The sequence below is a fragment of the Labeo rohita genome, chromosome 18 (assembly GCF_022985175.1).
Source record: "Labeo rohita strain BAU-BD-2019 chromosome 18, IGBB_LRoh.1.0, whole genome shotgun sequence".
Lineage (NCBI taxonomy): Eukaryota > Metazoa > Chordata > Actinopteri > Cypriniformes > Cyprinidae > Labeo > Labeo rohita.
Window position 1 is genome coordinate 22388044 of NC_066886.1, and position 17799 is coordinate 22405842.

The following is a 17799-nucleotide window of genomic DNA, read 5'->3' on the forward strand; positions in this document are numbered from 1 at the left end:
AATATCAACTTTTCATTCACGTCAACATCTTGGAAATAAAATGAGCCAATTTATGTATAGTTGGTCACCAGTTACACTGACCATCTGTTCCGTGGCTAGTCTCAGAAAGGGGGGAGCATTGTAAATTAGTCTTTTACTGTGTTTCTTGCATGGGTTTGACTGCGGCTGGTCAAAAGGTGATGATAAACCATTTGTGGCTTCAAGTGGTCCCAGAAGAGAACAAGAGTCCTCTGTCCTCCTGAATTGATATTGATCTATCACTGGTTCACCCCTGCGGTGAGAAGTCAGCATAGGACAGGAACTGGTCAAGACCCGCTGGCGTCATGTAAGCTCCCAATCTGTTTTTATGGTCGTCCCAAATGGCTCACAGAAGATTCTGAGTTGTTCTCTTCTCTGAGGCCTTACAGCATGATCAAACATTTATGTGAGATAAATATATATATTTTTTTGAAAAGTCTAAAAAATGCTCCCCTCAAATCAAAAAACTCCCCTCTCTCCAAAAAAAAAGTACATCTATAAATAATTCTACATGTTTAATAGGAGGCTTTAAAAAGATAGATATCGGTGATCAGATCGGCAGATACAGCTTCCTGTGATCGGTGATCGGTGATCGGCCTCAAAAATCCTGATCAGAGCACCTCTAGATGTAAGTTAGACAAGAATTGAGCGATTGAGGTGTTGTGTTGCTGGATGTAGTAATGAACATAGTGGTCGTCATACTCCCGACATCTGAGCTGCTGAAGATGCAAAGGGTTTTTTTCTAAATCTTTGCGATCGCCTTTCCTAATCATGTGCTACTTAACAAGTTTAGCGGCTAAATGTGGCTAAAGTAAACAGGCTCGTCACTCCACAGAGAGAAGAGAGGGGCGGGGCGAGCAGAGCTCATTTGCATTTAAAGCAGCCTCAACCAGAATGGGATGATTTTTGCAGCGTTGATTTTGGCAAGGTAAAAAGGGTGTTGTCTTACACTACCATTGAGAACTTTTTAACCAAAGTATATCATAGACTTTTTTATTAAGACCCTAAAGAATCATATCAACTTATGAAAAATGGGCATCCAATGACCCCTTTAAAGCTGTTTATCCACTCCACAAGTGTCCTGTCGGTGGTGATGGAGGTGTGTTCTCTACTTTGTCTCCTTAAATCTACATCAGCACCTTGGTCTTAACAATGTTGAGTGAAAGATGGTTCTCCTGACACTATTTTGTCAGAGTGCGCAACTCATCTCTGTAGGCTGTCATTGTTGTCAGTGATCAGGCCTATCACAGTTGTGTCAGAGGAGAAATGGCCCCCGACTGAGCCTGGTTTCTCCCAAGGTTTTTTTCTCTATTTCTGTGACCAATGGAGATGTGGTTCCTTCCACTGTCGCCTCTGCCTTGTTTAGCTGGGGACACTTATTTTCCAGCAATGTTGTCAACTGTTGTCCTTTCGCATTATTACACAATTTTTCCTATTTAATACTGGAAAGCTGCATTGACACAATCTGTATTGTTAAAAGTGCTATATAAATAAAGGTTTTGAAAAGCAGTGTTAAACAGGAAAATAGTGTGTATAAAATATAGGAGGGACAGTAGTAAACACTCAGTTTTTCAGTCAAAGTCAGTTCATTGTTGATTCAGTGATGTCATCATCCAGCTCAATTCAGTTTTCTTCAAATATTGGCTCTGCAGTCAAGCTGACAATATTGCCAGAAATTAAGTTTCCCCAGCTAAGGCAGCCAAAGGCAACCAAAGGATCCAAATTTCAGGCTGCAACACAAGTCAGATTGTGCAGAGGGCACATCTGGTTCTCGTGGTTCATGTTAAATTTAATCTTCACGTTACAACAAAACATTTTATTTATAAAAAAAAATATCAGCTGCAACACTAATAAGCAAAATAAATGTAGAATGTCTAATGTTTTCAAATGGAGAAAATAAATAAAGGACATCAGTCATAACTTTGCGTATACCCACTTCTAAATCCCCTCTAATGCGCATTATTCAGTAGTGTTCTGCATTAGTCAAAATCACGACAGTTCACCACATGAATAACTAATTCAATCGCATGCGAATAAATGCAGATATTACCTAAGAACACCCAGTACAGACACAGTGATGCGGTCTGGTCCATGACGCCAGCTTCCTTTGAAATATGCTTAATGATAGCACCCGCGCCCTCTCTGTCCCCCCACCCCAAATGCTGCTTGTTCATATACACGTGAATATGTCAGGGGAGGCGCGCAGACTGGTAAAATAATAATTAATTATTAATTACCAATTTCAATCAGCACATTATATAGAAAACAGTACCTTAAAATGGTATCTTTAAACCGGTGAACCTCTATAAACTTTTCAGTCCAAGGATTCAGTTAACGAATGCGTTCTTAGTAAGTTCAAAATGGCTCTACAGAGAAAACCCAACCGATTTCATCAGAGATTGCGGAGAATCACGTCCAGATAAACATCATCACATGACATATCACACAGTGTCATTACTTATTTAAGAAAAAATACAGCCAAGAGGGAAAGGCCATGTGTGACAAAGTTAGGACACCCTATGAGTCAGTTGCCTGTAGATCCACTTTTAGCAGCAGTAACTTGAAGCATTCATTTTCTGTGTGACTATATCAGTCTCTCACATTGTTCTGGAGGAATTTGGACCACTCTTCTTTTCAACGCTGCTCCGGTTTATTGAGGTTTGTGGGCATTTGCTTATGCACAGCTCATCCACAGCATCTGAGTCAGGATGAGCTCTGGACTTTGCTCAGCTCCAGCTCAATGACTGTAAGGTGCCCAGGTCCTGTGGCTACAAAACAAGCCCAAAATGATCAGTCCTCCTCCAGCTTGTCTTTTGGTATAAGGTGTTTGTGCTGATGTGCTCTTTAGGTTTTCACAAAACTTGGCGCTGTGCATTATGGCCAAACATCTCCACTTCGGTCTCGTTTGTTCAAAGGACATCATTCTAGAAGGCTTGTGTTTTGTGCAGATGCCACTTTGCGGACCTAAACTGTGCTGCAATGTGTTTTTTTTTTAGATAGAAGAGGCTTTCTTCTGCCAAGCCTTCCAAACATGCCATTTTTGTCCCATATTTTTCTAATGGTATTGTCATGAACTTTATCATTTAACATGTTAACTGAGGCCTGTAGAGTCTGAGGTGTAGTTCTTGGGTTGTCTGCCATTTCTCTGAGCTTTACACAGTCTGATCTTGGGGTGAATTTTCTGGAATGTCCACTCCTGGAAGGAGAGGTGTCTGTTTTAAATGTCTTCCAAATTGTTTGGAAATGGCCGTATTACTCTTCTCAGATTGATGGCAGCAGCAATTGCTTCTCTAAGATGATTGCTGATGTCTTACCTCCTTGGCATTGTGTTAACACACACCTGAAGGCTCCAGACCAGCAAACTGCCAAAGCTTATGCTTTTATAGAGGCGTTTAGACTTGCTGATGATCAGTTAATCAAAGGTATTTGATTAGCGTTTGACTGTTATTTACCCTCTTAATTCCAATGTTAACAGTAAGGGTGTCCTACCTTTGTCACTCATAGTGTTACAATGGGAAGGAGACGAGAGGCGAGCGGATCCATTTGCGAGCTTTTATTGTTTGGACGAGACAGATACATAGTTGAGCAGGCAGGGTCGAGACAACAGCAAGCAGGTAAATTAGGGCGATGCACAATAGAAGTCCGTGAGTCAGGCGTGGGGTCGAACAGGAGCGAACGGGAGCAATACAGATAATCCAGGGAGAGTAAACGATAGTCCAGGCGAGAAGTCAAACACGGGAACGAGGAGACTAGGAACTCGGGAAACTAGGGAACGCTAACAACACAACAATACAATCTAACAATCCGTGGTTTGCAAGTGGGAGGACCGGGGCTTTTATACTGTCTCTGATTGGACGCGGGAGAAGAGCAATGGCTGATGGGGAATGTAGTCTGGGATGTAGTGCAACAGTCAGAGTGTGTAAGTGAGGTGAGAGTGACATCTGGTGGTGAGCGGAGAACAGGACACCGACCAGATTCGTGACATAGCCCCCCCTAAAGGAGACGCTTCCAGACGCTCCAACAGAAACAACAGAAAAAACAGTCCAGGGGAACGGTGGGGGGGCCAGGGGACTGAGGCAGAACCGGCTGGGCAAGGGCCCTCCAGAGCGGAGCCAGAGGCGGAGCAGGAGACTCGAGAGCCCTCCAGGGTGGAGCAGGAGGCGGAGCAGCTCTCCGGGGCGGAGCAGGAGGCCTAGGAGCCCTCCAGGGCGGAACAGGAGGCGGAGCGGCCCTCCGGGGCGGAACAGGAGGCGGAGCGGCCCTCCGGGGCGGAACAGGAATCCGCGTCTCGGTCTGGGACCTGGAGAGAGCAGGGACAGAGGAGGCAGACAGAGTAGGGGGAGAGAGCGCAGCAACCTCCCAGGGCGGAACAGGAGGCGGAGCAGCCCTCCGGGGTGGAACAGGAGGTGGAGCAGCCCTCCGGGGCGGAACAGGAACCTGCGTCATGGTCTGGGACCTGGGGAGAGCAGGGATAGAGGAGACAAACAGAAGAGCAGGAGAGGCAGGAGCCCTCCAGGGCTGAGCAGGAGGCACCGGGAACTTCCAGGACGGAACCGGAAGCAGAGCAGGAGGCGCCGAGGCCCTCCAGGGCTGAACAGGAACCCGTATAATGGACTGGGACCTGGGGAGAACAGGGACAGAGGAGGCAGAGAGAACAGGGAGAGAAGCAGAGAGACCACAGGATAACGCCGCCTCCATAGGAGGTTTTACAGTCAACGCTGACACCTCTGGAGGCATTGGCGCAGCTTCTCTGATGGGGAAGGCCTCTGGAGCAGACTTGAGACCAGACGGGACCTCTGGAGCAGATTTGAGACCAAACGGGACCTCTGGAGCAGATTTGAGACCAGACGGGACCTCTGGAGCAGACTTGAGACCAGACGGGACCTCTGGAGCTGACTTGAGACCAGACGGGGCCTCTGGAGCTGACTTGAGACCAGGCGGGACCTCTGGAGCAGGAAACCGCGTTATGGCCTGGGACCTAGGAACAGTAGAGACAGAGGAGGCAGACAGAATAAGGGGAGAAGCAGAGAGTTTGAGGCAGAACGCCGCCTCCCTAGGAGGATCTACAGCCGAAGCTGACACCTCTGGAGGCATTGGCGCGGCTTCTCCGACTGGTGAGGCCTCTGGGTCTGTCTCGTGGTCAGGCGGGACCTCTGGAGCAGACTTGAGATCAGACGGGAGCTTTGGAGCAGGCTTGAGATCAGACGGGACCGCAGGAGTTGGCTGGCGAACAGATGTGACCTCTGGAGCCGAGTGTGCAGCCCACACACTGAGAATGGCGATCGCCAGCACGCTAGCAGACATGATGTGACAAAGCTCTGGGCGGTCAAACGAAACGCGACTTGACTCTGGGCGCTCAGACGAGGCTCTGGACAGATAGACGAGACGTGTCGGGGTTCTGGAAGGTCAGACGAGACATGACTTGGCTCTGGAACAGCAGTAATAACTTCCTTTGGCTCATGAAGATCAGCTGTGGTTTGACTTAGTTCGTGGAGATTGGCCGTGACTTGACTTGATTCGTGAAGCTCAGTAGTGAACTGACTTGACTCTTGGAGATCAGCGGCGATTTGACTTGGCCTATGAGGATCAAGTGCAACAGTCAGAGTGTGTAAGTGAGGTGAGAGTGACATCTGGTGGTGAGCGGAGAACAGGACACCGACCAGATTCGTGACACATAGCTTTTCCATTTTGGCTTCATTTTTGTTCAGTAAATAATGACATGGTGCAATTTGTCATGTGTTGTTGTTCATCTGAGGTTTTATTTTCGAAAATTTAAGACCAGCCAAGGACCATTTTTTTTTTTTTTTTTTTTTTTTTTTTTTTTTTTTTAATGATGTCCTGATACAGAAAACCATGGAATTCAATAGGGTGTCCTAACTTTTTCACATGACTGTAGTTACTGTATATAATGCATGCACTGACAGTATAAGGGTGGGCTGCTGTGGCGAGGCATACGCAGCCTCTCCCGGAGAAATTAAAATGCGCAACACAAATAAACAGCATGATGAGGTAAATATTCTGAAAATGAAAAGTTTTTATATTTAAATTACAGTTAGCTAAGCAACATCACACATTTTCACCATCATGACTGTTCAGTAGTTCAAGTTCAATAATATTAGGTCACTTACATTTTAGGCGCAGTATTGCAGACTACTTTTGTTCTATTTCAGCAGCAAAAATCATTTTAAAGAAAGACAGCAAAACCACAGCGCATCTCAATTCATTGCTGAATAATTCATTGTTGTGAACAAATCGGTTGAGTCAAAGTTTCATTATCCCATGCACAAACATCTGACGAATCAGTCGTTTGAACAAATCGTTGAATGACTCACTCATTAGACACTTGCCGTCACCTACTGCCGTTTTAATTTTGTTTAAAAGTACCATTTCCCCCCCATAATTTATTGTGTATATTCAAAATAAATACTTATTTGCAGCTGATATGTTTTTATAAATAAAATGTTTTGACTGAAAGGACTGAAATAAATATCCGTTCTGCATATCAGTTATTGGGCACATAAACATGCAAATAATCGGTATTGGTTATTAAAAAAATCAATACTGGTCGATCACTAATTCCGAGGTAACTGTAGCCACCCAGATCCAGTCCGTATCCAAACCAGATGGTGGAACAGCACCTAAAGAGACCGCTACAGCCTTAAATGTGAACTACACAGCCACCGACACAAGACCACGAGAACCAGATGTGCCCTCTGCACAATCTGACTTGTGTTGCAGCCTGAGATTTGGATCCTTTGGATGTCTTTGGCTGGCTTAGCTGGGGAAACTTAATTTCTGGCAATTAGGGATGTGACAAGATCTCGTGACGATATCCTCGCAAAACATTTTGCAGTGTTTACATTAAAGCTGCATGATTATTAATCCTTAAAATATTGAGATCTCAATTCAAACACCCACGCGATCTTATTCCTGAATGACAAAAAATGTCTATTAGGACTGTTTCATATCGCGAGTATCAGTGGAGCGTGAGAAGCACGTTTTGTCGCTGCCCATGTTAATGAATCAGTGGGTCGGGGTAAATGTGAACGCAGAAAGGGCAACACAAACAGTCTTTTCAACCACACTATAATCATTATTTCTGTGTTACAGACATTTAAATAATAGAAGTACTGGGATAAAAGTTTATAGTTTGGCTATAAACACAGTAGCGATCAAAACGAAAGTATCTTATCACTTGTATGTATAGTAACGCTTATCCTCTTCCACCAGGAGGTCGCGATAACTGCCCGTTTAAAAAAAAGTATGTCACTGAATCATTCATTCAGGAGATTTCAATAGTCAAACAAGTCTTAATGAAATGAGACACTGACTCCTTCATTGAAGTTTTTATATATATATATATATACATTTTATATGTTTTTATATATGAATATATGTTTTTTATAGACTTAAGCAATAAACAGTTTGTCAGAACCACTAGTAATAAATTACATTATTTAGTTTAGTTTTCTAATCTTTTTTTCTCCAGAATTGTGAGAGAATTATGGTCTCCAATTTATTAAAAACAACTGGGATTCTCAATTTATCCAGAATCGTGAAGCTCTTGTTTAAATGTTGTTTATTACTGCATATAATTTATTAAAATGGAAGTTTCGTTTCACAAAGTTCAACATGCACCTACATTTTTTTTTTCTTTTGCATTTTGTCTTTTTCAGTTGAATAAGAATCCCTATATATTTTATCACTGAGGATTTCTTAAGAAAAGTTTAAAAATCTTGTCTCGTCGTCGTTCTCGTGAACCCAGTCTTGTGTCTCGTCTCCTCTCGTGAGATAAGGGTCTCGTCACACCCCTACTGGCAATATTGTCAGCTTGATTGCAGAGACAATATGTGAAGAAAACGTTGAGCTGAGCTGGATGATGACATCACTGAATCAACAATGAACTTACTTTAACTGAAAACATTCACGTGGTTCATGGAGCACTCAATAGTTCTAAACATCTCCATGCTGTCAGTCTGTTTGAATGGGATTAATCAGGACAGACAGCATACTTCACTGTATTTGCAGCAATTTCTAGTAATTATTAACACATAATGTGCATTGATTGTGCATTGATAACTACGCTTACTATGCTTAACAGTAGCATTTTATTCTGGGGAATAAGACAACATTAATATGTTGTCATACTCCTTGGCAGCCAAATGTGACCAAACACCATAAGTGTAACTTTTAACCAATAAAATAATTGTACTACATTTTAGCTCAGTTCTGTTTAGTTAATTTGAAGAGATTTTGGTACTAAATAATATGCATAATAATTATGATCCCTGAATGGCCATTTAAAATATAACATTTTCTAATATGCTTATTATTTATATTCAAATGAGTGTAGTATTTAGGGTTAAAATAGAGAAAATGTTTTTAAATTCTAGTGGAAAGAGACAAATTAGGGGCATTTGGTGGCCAGAAAGATAATATTCTTATGTAAAGCCATGGTTTAACCACTAGATGCCCTTATTTAATTAATGTTAATTAATACATGTATTTAGCTCTACTCTAGTTGCTCAAAACAGTATTGCCGGTCATAACTGCTTACTTTTTTTAGAATTTGCTTTTTAAAGTACATTTCGACATTATCAAACACTGGATTTTTTTTGATACGTCTTTTTTTTTTTTTTATTGTTGCATTTAAAAAGGTTCATTAATGTTAATTCATTAATGTTCATTTGTAATATGCACATAAGCATACAACACAAGTGAACATTAATAAAGCAAATACAGAATATAACCCAATAAAGAAGTTTGAATTATTTTAAAATAATTCAAAGAAATAATAAAAACAACAGTTATATTGAAACTTTGGTACAGCGATATTAATCTGCAATATGCAATAGGATATATACATATGAAAGATGTTACATTATTTGTCTAACAGATAATACCTAAATGGCAAGATAAATGCAGTGTCTTAAAATCCTGTAAAAACTAAGGATATTCAATGAAAATAGTTTCCAGAGTTTTACAAATAACTAATAAATATGCATAAAAAATTGTTTCATTCTGCACTGCAAGTTGCGATGGCTGGCGTTGTTCATTGGTCAGGCATCGACCAATAAAATGACTTTATTCGCACCCCAGCCCCGCACTCTGCTCGCTCACCTCTGCATTTACGAGTGCACAAGTGAGTTTTGCTACAGGAATACCGCAAAAGGAGTAGCAAAAGTCAAAGCGCTAAGATTTGAAGTTGTACTGCCAGATCTGAGAGGTTGTAAGTGCCGAATTGACGTTGTATAGCGAAACTAAAGTAAAGTGCAAAAGTATGTCATACACATTTGTGTCTGTCATTTTGTTTATGTGAATGTCATTTGACACATTTGTGTGTGCGAATCGAAAGTGCGATTTTGCGTAGCTTGTCAGTGATTGTCAGTGAACATGTTTAGCATATCACAAATATACTTAGCTTTTTCTGCCTCTGATCTCAAGTGTAGCCAAACTTTAGAGAGCTTAGATTAATGGCAAGGTCCTGGTCGGGTCCTCACAGATGATGAAAAAAAAAGAAAGAGAAGCATACAAAGGAACTAATAGAACAGAATCGAAATTTTAATTTTACAGCATCCTGAACTTAAGTATCCGATTCTGGAATTGGAATCGGTTTTCAATTCCCAACCCTAGTTTGGACGCTACTTTAATATTTTTGGTATTGTCAAATGGTCAGAGTTTTGAGATGTGACTGCGGACGAGAAGAACTATAATGTGATAAGAGCTCATTGAAGTGTTGAGGAATTGAACCATTCAGGGCTTTATAAGTAATTAGCAAGATTTTAAAATGCATACGATGCTTAATAGGAAGCCAGTGCAGTGTTGACATAACCAGGCTAATATGGTCATACTTCCTGGATCTAGTGTGACTGAAGCAGTATTTTTGGTAACCTTCAGCTTTAGTAATGACAACGCCACCCTGGGAACTGCACCCAAGAAAATACTCAAGAACCATAAGTTCCATGGTATAGTGAAAAGACGAAGTCATGCTTCCAACTAAACAAAACTTTATTCAAAAGATATATATATATATATATATATATATATAAAAGTAACGTTAAACCAATGTAATACTCTTCGTAAATTAACAAATTTTATTACAGAGGAGGTAGTAGAAATTCACAAAATTAAAAGTAAGATACTTTACTACACATGTGAAAAGCTAACTATATATTCCACAGTTATAAAGAAACTTTGTACCTTCCCCACCAACCAATATATATATATATATATATATATAAAAATAACCACAAAATTTTTACAAAAAAAGAAAACAACAAGGCTAAAGCTTACCTTAGGGGTGGCAAACTAGCTGAAATAAATTGTGCTCTCAACCAAACGTGTGCACAGCAAACAATAGGAAGAGGTGCTCAAACCCTGGTGCTCCAAACTCACAACTGTGTGCTTCACCCAGCTGACTAGCCTGCCCCTCGGCGCTCAGCCTAACAAGACATTTAAATACTCCGACATTAATTATTCCTATTACTCCTTCCCATAAAGGGACAGCCATCCAAAGAAGGGGAGCCCATCCCACACTGCCACAGTAGTAAGAACTGCTGCATTTTGAACCAGCTGTAGTTCGTTTAAGTGCAGAACCATCGCTATCAGGCAGGAGAGCAGTAGACGGCATGCCAACACAGGCGCCATCTTCCATTGAAAACCTGCTAGCACTGTGCTCTCAAAACTAGCTAGCTCTGTGGCTCTTTGTAGTTATTGAGTCATGGTAGTGCCTGAGCCAAGGAGTCTTTCGTTTCTACACAAGTTTTGAAGTTAGAATTTAGTTTGTTCTTCAAAACTTTTTTTTCTTCTTTTTGAAATTTTTTAAAAATATTTTGCAGAAGTGGCACATTGCAACATTGCACTTTAATGGCTTGGGAACAAAATAAAAAAGGAAAACTGGCATGTAAAGCCACATTCATGTTAATTCTTGTTAAAACTGTAAAGTAATTCAGTAAAAAGCAGTGAGTGATTTTCTCTCATTTAATTTCTTTGATTAACAATAGGGACACCGACAGCAGCTAGTAAATTAGGCGCAGTCACTTTAAGAGACAATGCATCCAATATAATGATAGACATCCGATTTCTTTCTCAACTGTTTACGTTAGGAAATAACAGTTTTTTTTTTCCAAGGACATGCACCAAGACAGGTATTAATTGTGACAGGTTTTGAATATATTTTTCGTTTCAGAAGCAAGAACAGGCAAAACTTAATTCGGTGTTCACTATTTTCTCTGTGCACATTACACATTGCGTGGGTGCTGGGTTAAGCTTTCGTGACTACACGCAGCAGTGGCCCGTCAACTGTCCTTAGCGTCTTTAGTTTGGCCTTGGCCAGTCGCTGCCCCCTGCCCAGTGGTTTCAGTCATTACTAGTGGGTTACCATCATCTTCACTTTAGAATTAAAGTGGATAGGGTAGTGGGGGAAATTTTCTATAATTGTAGTTACTGATATATTAATGATATTGACAATTTTATTTTGCTCCTTTTTACTACAACACTAACAGTAGATTGCAAGCAACATGATGGACTGGTGACTGGTGAGTTGGAACGTGAAGGGATTAGGTAGTCCAGTTGAAAGAGCGACAGTTTTAGGGCATCTTAAATCCTTGCAGCCTCATATAATTTTCCTTCAAGAACATCGGCATATCAAGCAAACTTTGAGGCCAAAGTAAGAGGATTGGCAATATTGTTCAGGAAAAGCATTTCTTTCACTGTCAGTTTCACTTCAGATTCAATGGCAGATACATTATGGTCTAGTTTCACAGTCAGGGTTTAGACTAAGCCAGGATTAGGCCATAGTTTAATTAGGACATTTAAGTAATTTTTATAAACGTGCCTTAGAAAAAAAAAAAAAAAACAATACTGGTGTGCAACTTGAGACAAAGGCACAGATATAAACAAAACAAAGGCACAGATATATTTTAAAATCAGTCAGTGCAAGTTTCTTTCAGTTGGAACAGCTTAGACTTACATTTTAGTCTAGGACTAGGCTTAAGCCTTGTCTGTGAAACTGAGGGAAAATTGTATGATTTGTTATGTTCAACTCCAGTAACACTGATTAATGTTTATGGGCCAAATATGAGCTGTCCTGAGTTCTTTTCGTAAATTGTTCAATTTGATTTAGGATTTTCAGCAATCAAATGTGATAATGGCTGGCAATATGAACTGTGTTCTAGACAAAGTGTTAGACTGTCAGTCATCATCTCTTAAAAATGGTATGATATCTAGGTGAAGGAGTCTCTATGTACTGAGAATTAACTGACTTCTGTGAGGGGCTAGCAGATGGTCAGTTTAGCCAGTCTGTCTGTTTCCTGACCTGGACCCCAGTTAGACAAGTACAAACTCTTAAAGGGGTCACTGGATGCAAACTTCACTTTTTCATGTTGTTTGAACATTAATGTGTGTTGGCAGTGTATGTACAAATCTACCCTATAATGTTAAAAATCCATGCAGTGTTTTCTAATTAATCTGTAAAAATAATATCCCCTTTTTCAAATCGAGTCGTTCTCAGATGCCTGTTGGTGTGCCGTCACACCGACAGAGGCTGCTCCCACGATAGTTGATTGACATGAGCTCTTACCTCAGACAAGCTGTCACAGCCCAGTAACTTTCCTTGTTTCGTAGTTTCATTTTGACAAGGTAAAAAGGGTGTTGTTTTACAAAACCATCGAGAATTTTTAATCAAAGTATATTAGAGACTTTTCATTAAGACCCTAAAGAATCATATCAACTTGTGGAAAATGGGCATCCGATGACCCCTTTAAGACTATGAGTCATATTTCTAGAGCGAAGAGCGACACCACCCCTGGAAGGATGAAGAGCATCTCTTGTCAACAGGTCAGGTCTGCCCCAAAAACGGTCTATGAAACCTGTTATTCTGCGGGCACCAATCAGAGTCAAGTCAAGTCAAGTCACCTTTATTTATATAACGCTTTTAACAATACAGATTGTGACAAAGCGGCTGTACAGTATTAAATAGGAAATAGTGCATCAATAATGCCAAAGGGCAACAGTAAACACCCAATTTTCAGTTAAAGACAGTTCATCACTAAATTCAATGATGTCATCATCCAGCTCAGTTCAGTTCAAATAGTATACGATACCACTTGAAAACACTTAGTTGTGTCCCCAACTAAGCAAGCCAGAGGCGATAGCAGCAAGGAACCAAAACTCCATTGGTGACAGAATGGAGAAAAAAAATGGCCAGACGCAGAGGACTTATCTGGTTCCTGTGGTCTTGTGCCGATGGCTGTCTAGGTGACGAGGTCTTCACTGGGGATCCGTCTCTGGGGCTCATCTAGTTGATGTGGTCTCCGCTGACATTCAGGGCTGTAGAGGTTGTCTCTAGGTGCTGATCCACCATCTGGGCTGGGTACAGACTGGATCCGGGGGACTGCAGTGACCATCTGATCTGGATACAGATTGGATCTAGTGGCTACGGTGACCTCGGAATAAGAAAGAAACAGACTAATATTGCCATGAAACAGAACCACAAGATCCAAACGCGAGTGCAAATAACGTTTATTAGGTAAACTCCAGCAACAACGACCACAGAAGACTGAAGAAGTGAGAAGTGCAGAATTTTCCAGCAGTGCAGGTGCAGAGAAACCAAATCACACTGGGAGCAATCCAAACAGTCAAAGTATGGACTGAGAACAGCGCCTATCGTCCCACATGAAACAGGATCAGGAACTAGGAGGTCTGACGGAAAGCAAGACAGGACAGGACATGAGAACAATGATCTGACAACACTCCACAGAAACACCAGTCAGATATAGGCAGAGCAAATGAGCTACACCTGTGAGCGCTCTGATTAGCTCTCAAGTGTGGTAACTAGGCAACGTTGACGAGCACAAGGAACGCAACACAACGTGAGGGACTATAATGTAGGGATGTAAAGATTACCGGTTTGATGGTAAATAATGTTAAAATTCTGCACGGTTAGTATTACTGTTTCATATTTTAATTATCATTATAACCGTATTCAATTATCGCAATTTGAACAACTGATGATAAATAAATACTGTACAGCATAAAGCACAGTTTTAAGTAACAGTTTTTTTTGTGTACAGCACGCAGAGTAGTTTCGTTTTGTGTGAAAATATGGCGGCAATGCTGGGATGTTTTTAAAGCATGCTAAAGCATAGGCGGGGATCCCTGAGCGCCGAAGGAAAATGATCAAGCACCCACGGAAAAAAACACTAGATATTCTCAGTTTATTTTAACCAATAATAAATGGATTGCAGCTTTTACGACTTAATTCTCATTTTCATCTTTCATTTGAAGCAGTTTCTGGCATTATTTTAATAGCAAATGCCAAAAGCGCATTATTGTAATATGTGAGAGTGCCAGCACGAATCTCTCGGATTGCAGCAGGCTTGCTCTCCCACATATGTAATGATCATGGCTCTGCACTCCCTCAGATATTACGTGTGCACCCTCAAACTTTGTCCTGTGTACGTGTGAATAAGTGCTTATTGTAAACAGGTATTTATTAAATCCTCATAGAATTAATGTCTGTATTACTAATGTATTTGCTGTCCGTGCGTTTCACTTTGCAGTTGAGTACCCGCCGGCAGAAACATAAATCTGGAATTATACAAATGAAATTAATATATAAATGAATTAATTATATGAATGTGCCTCTGGAGGTTCTGACTGTATTCAGAAAAGATTCAGTGGCATTTTGTTTTCATCGTCTCCCCATGTAATATCTAAAATAGTGTTCTTAATCACAATACTGCTTTGTCCACAGAGTTCACGGGAAACAGCTATAATTCAGCTTTTCCATAAGCGCCATCTAGTGTCTTACAGTGGATTTACAAAAACAGACCAAATTTGCATGCCCTGTTGTAGCCTAAATTTTGACCAGTTGTTGAAAAACAAGCTTTATGTGGATTCTACACAGTTGAACTATTCAGATAAGTTATCTAGATTTATGTGCAGACAAAATACATAGAGTCATTTATTAGTCAATTATCATTTTGACTAAACCCTTTTCTTTATTTAAAGGCTGAAATGTGAGGGATACCTTTTATGAAATGTTTTCAAAGCTTTATTTATTCATTTACATTAGATATTTGAACATGCTATTAGTTAAACTGTTGTCTGTCATGTTGCCATTTAAAATCCGGACATTATTGGTACCGTTATTGTTTTAGTAATTATGCAAACAAAAAGTCATTTTATTTGTTGTTTGTTGATTTTAAATATAAAACTTGGTGAAGTGATTTATGTGTCAGTACTTTTTTTAACATTTCCAACACATTTTAACAATACCATGATAATTACTGATAACTGTGATAGTTTTGGTCACTATAATCGTCATAGGAAATTAGTAAGATTTTAAAATCTATACAATGTTTAATAGGGAGCCAGTGCAGTGTTGACAGAATCGGGTTAATATGGTCATACTTTCTGGTTCTACATTTTGGCATTTGACATTGAGTGATTTAGATATATTTGGAGATGGAAAAATGTGGTTTTGCAAATGCTAGAGATGTGGCTTTCAAAGAAAAGACTGCTATCAAATAGCACACCTACGAAGAATTGACAGAACAGCCATCAAGTATTAGACAGTGTTTTAGGCTATTACACACAGAGGTTTTAGGTCCAATAATTATCACCTCTGTTTTTTCAGGATTTAGCAGTAAGAAATTACTTGTCATCAAGTTTTTTTATCTTAACTACACAATCCGTTACTTTTTCAAATTGGTATGTTTCGCCGGGCCGCGAAGAAATATAGAGCTGAGTATCATCAGCATAACAGTGAAAGCTAACACCATGTTTCCTGATGATATCTCCCAAGGGTAACATGTAAAGCGTAAAAAGTAATGGCCCTAGTACTGAGCCTTGAGGTACTCCGTACTGCACTTGTGATCGATATGATACCTCTTCATTTACTGCCACGAATTAATGGTGGTCAGATAAGTACGATTTTACCCGTGCCAATGCACTACCACTAATGGCAACATAATTTTCAAGTCTGTTCAAAAGAATGTTGTGGTCAACAGTGTCAAATGCAGCACTAAGATCCAGTAGCACTAACAGAGAGATACAACCACAATTGGATGACAAGGGCAGATAATTTGTAACTCTAATAAGAGCAGTCTCAGTACTATGATACAGCCTAAAACCTGACTGAAAATCCTCACAGATACCATTTTTCTGTAGGAAGGAACATAATTGTGAGGATACTACCTTTTCTAATATCTTTGACAGAAAAGGGAGATTCGAGTTTGGTATGTAAATAATTAATTTGTTGGGGTCAAGTTTTGTATTTTTTCATGAGAGGCTTAATAGCAGCCAGTTTCAAGGTTTTGGGGACATAATTAGACATCCAGTCTGATTCACATAATTCTCATTTATCTCATAATTAATGGCAGTGAGCATAGTAGCCAATGACAGACTGCTGAGTGCATGAATGCAGTGATCTCGACATTGCAACTCAAATTCTGCACTCTTATGAATGCTTTCATCATACTGTCACTAACATACTGACTTATTTTACTGATAATTTACTTTACTTTCCTTCCTTTGGAAGGTAATGTTATTTTTAATCCAGGGATCATCGCACTATGACATCATTACTTGACAAAATCTGAAACAAATCATTTTCTGAGCTTGGTTTCATAAAAAGCTGTTTTTGGACTAACAATGGATGTTTTTATAGTACAATGACCTACATGTCAAGATCAAAACTTTGATTTCTTAATTCATGACCCCTTTGATAATAAATTGAAACAATTGTGGTAAAAATTATAACCTGCTAAATATAGCTTTAAACATGCAAGCAAACCTCAGGTGAACAAAATAAACATTTTACAAATTATTAAAGAAAAAAAACGCTGACTGTAAGCACACATTTCTCACAGAGCATACTCTCTGAAATGAAGCCTGTGATTGCCTTTGTATTTTGCTTCAATCATAAAACTTATGCAAGTTTAAATATTAATTTGATATTGTGTATAATTGACAGCAAGCAAAATATGCTGTCTGTAGTTGCATGTAAGTCTTAAGGGTCATAAAGAACATGATCAGTAATTTAAAGTTGTTCAATTGAATCAAGCAGTGGCTTTTTCCAATCTAAAAATTAAAAAGAAAAAAATAGCCAACATTGTTTTTCTTCTTCTAGTCATTTTTTTTCTTTTGATCTATACAGTTTGTGTAGTTTTTTTCTTTTTTTTTTTTTTTTTTTGTAGTATGGAGTATTCATATTTTTGTCAGATAAAGGATCTTTACAAGATAAAAAAGGTTAGTTGCAAAAAAGAAAAAAAAAACAAACAAAAAAAAAAAAAACAACTTCTGCTATCATATATCTTTCCGCTTTGCCATATTACTTCCTTTGGAATTTACCCATTTTTGTCTCCTAGTTTTGCCTGTAAGCCCTTTGTGTTTCTTGTCTGTTCCAGCAAGTTTTGATTAAGTTAATACATTTTCTGCTTCACATTTTTATAGGTAATGAGGGGGGAACTGTGTAACTTCCAAAGGTTGCATAAAGAACCATGTTTTGATAGGACATTAATGGTGTTATAAATAACCTTTTTAATGATATTTTATTTTCATTAGCATATTTTTATCATTAATATTAGCATTATTAATATTATTTGTATATCTTTTTATTGATAGTGTATTTACCCCTCTACCTGCCTGGTCTTAACATCTTGTAGCCTCTATTAGGGTTTTACATAAAACAACAGCATTTTGTGTCAATTAGGTACTTTTATAACAGTTTTTAATGACATGAAATGCAAAAATGCTATAACAACAGTTAGCAGAATA

The 17799-nt window shown here is 39.4% G+C and overlaps 1 protein-coding gene across 2 annotated transcripts in view; it reads left to right on the forward strand.

The window, feature by feature from the left end:
* Positions 1-17799, forward strand: part of def8 (differentially expressed in FDCP 8 homolog) — a 169262-nt gene that overhangs the window by 71930 nt on the left and 79533 nt on the right. The gene's annotated exons all lie outside the window — the stretch shown is intronic.